We start from the raw sequence: 7,023 nt of genomic DNA, 5'->3' as shown, positions 1-7,023 counted from the left end.
CAAGGCCTTTGTTTCTTTTCTTTTTTTTAATAATAAATTTATTTTTTATTGGTGTTCAATTTACCAACATACAGAATAACACTCAGTGCTCATCCTGTCAAGTGCCCCCCTCAGTGCCCATCACCCATTCACCCCCACCCCCCGCCCTCCTCCCCTTCCATCACTCCTAGTTTGTTTCCCAGAGTTAGGAGTCTTTATGTTCTGTCTCCCTTTCTGATATTTCCCACACATTTCTTCTCCCTTCCCTTATATTCCCTTTCACTATTATTTATATTCCCCAAATGAATGAGAACATACAATGTTTGTCCTTCTCCGATTGACTTACTTCACTCAGCATAATACCTTCCAGTTCCATCCACATTGAAGCAAATGGTGGGTATTTGTCGTTTCTAATGGCTGAGTAATATTCCATTGTATACATAAACCACATCTTCTTTATCCATTCATCTTTGTTTCTTTGTTGATCTTCTGCTTTGATTATCTGTCCATTGCTATGAGTGGTGTGTTGAAGTCCCCTATTATGAATGTATTTTTATCTCTGTGTTTCTTTACTTTGGTTATTAATTGGTTGATATAATTGGCTGTTCCCCAATTAGGAGCATAAATATTTATAACTTTTAGATCTTCTTTTGGATATACACTTTATGTATGCTATAGTGTCCCTCTTCATCTCTTACTACAGTCTTTGGTTTGAAATCTAATTTACCCAATATGAGGATTGCTACCACAGCTTTCTTTTGAGATCCATTTGCGTGGTAAATAGTTTTCCATCCCCTCATTTTCAGTCTTCAGGTGTCTTTAGGTCTAAAATGACTCTTTTGTAGACAGCATATGGATGAGTCTTGTTTTTTTAATCAATCTGATACCTTGTGTCTTTTGACTGAAGCATTAAGCCCATTTACATTCATAGTAATTATTGAAAGATATGTATTTAGTGCCATTGTATTACTTGTAAAGTCCCTGTTTCTGTAGATTGTTTCTTTCTAGTTTACATTACTCTTGGGCTCCCTCTTTGCTTACAGAATATTCCTTAATATTTCTTGCAAGGCTGGCTTCATGGTCACATATTCTTTCAGTTTCTGTCTTCTCTGGAAGCTCTTTATCTCTCCTTCCATTCTGAATGAAAGTCTTGCTGGATAAAGTATTCTTGGCTATGATGGGATGAGCACTGGGAGTTATACTATATGTTGGCAAATTGAATTTAAATTTTTTAAAAATGTAAAAAAAATTAAATGTATTTTATTTTTTTATTTTTTATTGGAGTTCAATTTGCCAACATATAGCATAACACCCAGTGCTCATCCCGCCAAGTGCCCCCCTCAGTGCCCACCACCCAGTCACCCCAACCCCCCGCCCACCTCCCCTTCCATTACCCCTTGTTCATTTCCCAGAGTTAGCTGTCTCTCAGTGACCTGTCTCTCAGGGTTTTGTCACCCACACTGATATTTTCACTCATTTTATCTCCTTTCTCTTTATTCCCTTTCACTAATTTTTATATTCCCCAAATGAATGAGACCATATAATGTTTGTCCTTTTCCAATTGACTTATTTCACTCAGCATAAATGTATTTTAAAAAGTATTCTTGGGTACAGGTTTTTCTCATTTAGTATCCTAAATATATCATACCAGCCCTTTCTGGCCTGCCAGGTCTCTGTGGATATGTCCACTGTCAGTCTAATGTTCCTATGCCTGTAGGTTAATAACTTCTTGTCTCAAGCTGCTTTTCTCTTTATCTCTGGAATTTGCAAGCTTCACTAGTATATGTCAGGGTGTTGATCTATTTTTACTGATTTTGGGAGGAATCCCCTCTACCTCTTGGCTATGAATGCCTATTTCCTTCCCCAGATTAGGAAAGTTCTCAGTTAATATTTGCTTAAATAGGCCTTCTGGCTCTCTGTCTCTTTCTCTTCATTCTCAGGCACTCCAATAAATATGATGTGGGTTCTTTTCATAGCATCAGTAATTTTTCAGAGCCCCTCCTCATAGGCCATTGGTTTTCTCTTTTTTCCTCAGCTTCCTTCCTTTCCATCAACTTGTCTATGTCACTTATTCTCTCTTCCACCTCATTTACCCTAGCTGTTGGAGCATCCAATTTATACTGCATCTCACTTACAGCATTTTTAATATTAGTCTGATTATTTTTTTAGGGTTTTATTTATTTATTCATGAGAGACACATTTCATGGTTTGCATTTCATGGTACACCGAGCTGAGAGCCCCTTCCCACCCTCTCTGATTTAAACCAGTTTCCCTGCTCCAATGTTTGGGCATCCTGTAGGTTCAAGCACACCTATTCTTTCTGTGACTCTGGGAATCTTGAGACCTCACTGTCCCATCTGGGATCCTGCCCCACTTCACTATCGAGCACCTTTCAGGCAGGGAAGTCTTTCACTACAGCAGATTATAAAGGTCCCAATTTTGAGCTCCAGGGCTGTAACACTGTCCAGTAGCCGGCTTATGCAGGATCTGCACCACCACCATTTATCTTCTTATATATCCTTTCTGTATCTCTTCTCTGCACTCCTACCATGAAAAAAGTGGTCACTTTTCTATTTGTATAATTCCAGCCATTCTTTTCTTACATCTCAGGTTGCATTCATAGGTATTCAGGATGATTTGATAGTTATCTAGCTAAACTAAGGTACCAGATGAAATGAGAATCCCTACTCTTCTTCCATCTTGCCTCTTCCCAATCTGCTCTGGTCCTTATTATTTCCTTCTTCTACTCACAATGGACTTAGTTTATTCTTTAGGAAAGAATACTTTGAAAATAAAATCAGTACCTGATAGTGATTTAGAGTAGGTATATCAAACATTGCTTAATTTAATTTCATTGGTCCTATATCCATATAGACACTGTGCTCTCTTTCTAGTTAGGAGGTATATCTACCATCCCTGGTTGATGTGAATAAGCTATACCAGTGCTCTAGATCCTACCCACAGCCTGCTCCACTACACTTTTTCCTTTCAGCTATATAACTAATATATAATTACATTTAATATTTTTATTTAACAAACTGCACCTACTCAAAGTGTATATTTTGACACCTGTGATGAGCACAGCATAACATAAAGAGTTGTTGGTTGAATCACTATGTTGTAAAGGAAACTAAGGTAACATTGTGTGTCAACTAAACTTCAATAAAAATAAATAGGGGATCCCTGGGTGGTGCAGCAGTTTAGCGCCTGCCTTTGGCCCAGGGCGCGATCCTGGAGACCCAGGATCGAATCCCACGTTGGGCTCCCGGTGCATGGAGCCTGCTTCTCCCTCTGCCTCTGTCTCTGCCTCTCTCTCTCTCTCTCTCTCTCTCTCTCTCTGTGTGACTATCATAAATAAATAAAAATTAAAAATAAATAAATAAATAAATAAATAAATAAATAAATATAAATAAATAAAGTTGCATTTTGCTGCATTCAAAAAGTTGTACAAAATTTGGAGCATATTTAGAATTATTCCATTTCTATGTGATTCTAGAAAGTATACAATATGCTTAACTACTTTGTTCTGTAACTTATTAAAATTTAATGCCCTTGAGCCTCAATTTTCTTATTTCTGAAGATAACATAGGATAATAAAGGTAATTTCAGGGGTAATATGTGGGGAACACAAAATTAGGTGGTCATATTTTTTAGATCCCTAAGAAATTGTTCAATGGTGAGAGGTATGATATGTGTGTGTTTATATACATTTTTGTCTCAAGTAAACATGGGTGCTCATATGCACACACAGACTCGTTATCTGTGTGTGATCTTTCATGACACAGTAAACTTGAGAGAAAATGGGAGAGGATAAGAATGAAAAGAATGAACATTTGGGTTAATGTGAAAGTAAAGCCCTCTTATCTTGATGAAGTCCCAATAGTTCATTTTTGCTTTTCTTTCTCTTGCCTTCATGGGTGAATCTTGCAAGAAGTGGCTGTCACCAAGTTCTAAAAAAGACTGTTGCCTGTGTTCTCCTCTAGGATTTTGATGGACTTTTGTCTCACATTAAGATCTTTCACCCATTTTGAGTTTATATTTGTGTATGGTGCAAGAGAGTGGTCTAGTTTCATTCTTTTGCATGTGGCTGTCCAATTTTCCCAGCACCATCTATTAAAGAGACTGTCTTTTTTCCAGTGGATAGTCTTTCCTCCTTTGTCGAATATTAGTTGACCATAAAGTTGAGGGAACACTTCTGGATTCCCTATTCTGTTCCATTGATCTATGTGTCTGTTTTTGTGCCAGTACCACACTGTCTTGATAACCACAGCTCTGTAGTATAACTTGAAATTTGGAATTGTGATGCCCTCAGCTATGGTTGTCTTTATTGAATATTCCCCTGGCTATTCGGGGTCTTTTCTGATTCCACGCAAACCTTAAGATGATTTGTTCCAACTCTCTGAAGAAAGTCCATGGTATTTTGATAGGGATTGCATTAAACGTGTAAATTGCCCTGGAGCCTTGGTGTCCATCAAAAGATGAATGGATAAAGAAGATGTGGTCTATGTATACAATGGAATATTACTCGGCTATTAGAAATGACAAATACTATAGCTTTTAGGGTATAGATCCTTTACCTCTTTGGTTAGGTTTATTCCTAAGTATCTTATGCTTTTGGGTGCAATTGTAAATGAGATTGACTCCTTAATTTATCTTTCTTCAGTCTCATTGTTAGTGTATAGAAATTCCACTGATTTCTGGGCATTGATTTTGTATCCTGCCACACTGCCAAATTGATGTATGAGTTCTAGCAAACTTGGGGTGGAGGCTTTTGGGTTTTCTTTTTTTTTTCTTTTTTTTCTTTTTTTTTTCCTTTTGGGTTTTCTATGTAGAGTATCATGTCATCAGCGAAAAGGGAGAGTTTGACTACTTCTTTGCCAATTTGAATGCCTTTAGTGTCCTTTTGTTGTCTGATTGCTGAGGCTAGGACTTCTAGTACTATGTTCAATAGCAGTGGTGAGAGTGGACATCCCTGTCTTGTTCCTGATCTTAGGGGAAAGGCTCCCAGTGCTTCCCCATTGAGAATGATATTTGTTGTGGGCTTTTTGTAGATGGCTTTTAAGATGTTGAGGAATGTTTCCTCTATCCCTACACTCTGAAGAGTTTTGATCAGGAATGGATGCTGTATTTTGTCAAATGCTTTCTCTGCATCTATTAAGAGGATCATATGGTTCTTGTTTTTTCTCTTGCTGATATGATCAATCACATTGATTGTTTTACGAGTGTTGAACCAGCCTTGTGTCCCGAGAATAAATCCTACTTGGTCATGGTGAATAATTTTCTTAATGTATTGTTGGATCCTATTGGCTAGTATCTTGTTGAGAATTTTTGCATCCATGTTCATCAGGGATATTGATCTATAATTCTCCTTTTTGGTGGGGTCTTTGTCTGGTTTTGGAATTAAGGTGATGCTGGCCTCATAGAATGAATTTGGAAGTACTCCATCTCTTTCTATCTTTCCAAACAGATTTAGTAGAATAGGTATGGTTTCTTCTTTAAACGTTTGATAGAATTCCCCAGGGAAGCCATCTGGCCCTGGACTCTTGTGTCTTGGGAGGTTTTGGATGACTGCTTCAATTTCCTCCCTGGTTATTGGCCTGTTCAGGTTTTCTATTTCTTCCTGTTCCAGTTTTGTGTTGGTAGTGATCTCTCCTTTCTCATTCATGATTTTATTAATTTGAGTCTTCTCTCTCTTCTTTTTAATAAGGCTGGCTAAAGGTTTATCTATCTTATTAATTCATTCAAGTACCAACTCCTGGTTTTGTTGATCTGTTCCACAGTTCTAGTCTCGATTTCGTTGAGTTCTGCTCAAATCGTTATTAACTCTCTTCTTCTGCTGGGTGTAAGATCTACCCCCAAAGATACAGATGCAATGAAATGCCGGGTCACCTGCACCCCGATGTTTATAGCGGCAATGTCCACAATAGCCAAACTGTGGAAGGAGCCTCGGTGTCCATCGAAAGATGAATGGATAAAGAAGATGTGGTTTATGTATACAATGGAATATTACTCAGCCATTAGAAATGACAAATACCCACCATTTGCTTCAACGTGGATGGAACTGGAGGGTATTATGCTGAGTGAAATAAGTCAATCGATGAAGGACAAACATTATATGGTCTCATTCATTTGGGAAATATAAAAAATAGTGAAAGGGAATAGAAGGGAAGGGAGAAGAAATGTGTGGGAAATATCAGAAAGGGAGACAGAACATGAAGACTCCTAACTGAGAAACGAACTAGGGGTGGTGGAAGGGGAGGAGGGCGGGGGGCGGGGGTGACTGGGTGACAGGCACTGAGGTGGGCACTTGACGGGATGAGCACTGGGTGTTATTCTATATGTTCGCAAATTGAACACCAATAAAGAATAAATTTATAAAAAGAAAAAGAAATGACAAGTACCCACCATTTGCTTCGACGTGGATGGAACTGGAGAGTATTATGCTGAGTGAAATAAGTCAATCGGAGAAGGGCAAACATTATATGGTATCATTCATTTGGGGATTATAAAAGATAGTGAAAGGGAATAAAGGGGAAAGGAGAGAAAATGAGTGGGAAATATCACAAAGGGAGCCAGAACATGAGAGACTCCTAACTCTGGGAAAGGAACTAGGGGTGGTGTAAGGAACAGTGGATGGGGGGTGGGGGTTACTGGATGATGGGCACTGATGGGGACACTTGATGGAATGAGCACTGGGTATTATTCTATATGTTGGCAAATTGAACACCAATAAAAAATAAATTTAAAAAAACCTCTAACTTCTCTGTTAGGTAATTGCTAAAAACTTCAAATTGCTGAGCCTCTTTCCTTATTCATGAAGGCTATGAAATGTTCAACATAATTTCATATGAATATCATAAGTAAAGAATGAAATCTGTGGAAATTAATTTTTTACTCCAAAGAAAACATTCAAGTGTAGTTATTATAGAAAGAAGGAATGTTGAGTCAACATGATATAAAAGGATGCAGAAATATAGACACAAAACTGTAAATTATAACGGATGATTTTATTTTGGACCATGAGTTGCTTTCCTATGTCACTGC

The sequence above is a fragment of the Canis lupus genome, chromosome 19 (assembly GCF_048164855.1).
Source record: "Canis lupus baileyi chromosome 19, mCanLup2.hap1, whole genome shotgun sequence".
Lineage (NCBI taxonomy): Eukaryota > Metazoa > Chordata > Mammalia > Carnivora > Canidae > Canis > Canis lupus.
Note: the sequence above shows the minus strand (reverse complement) of the source record.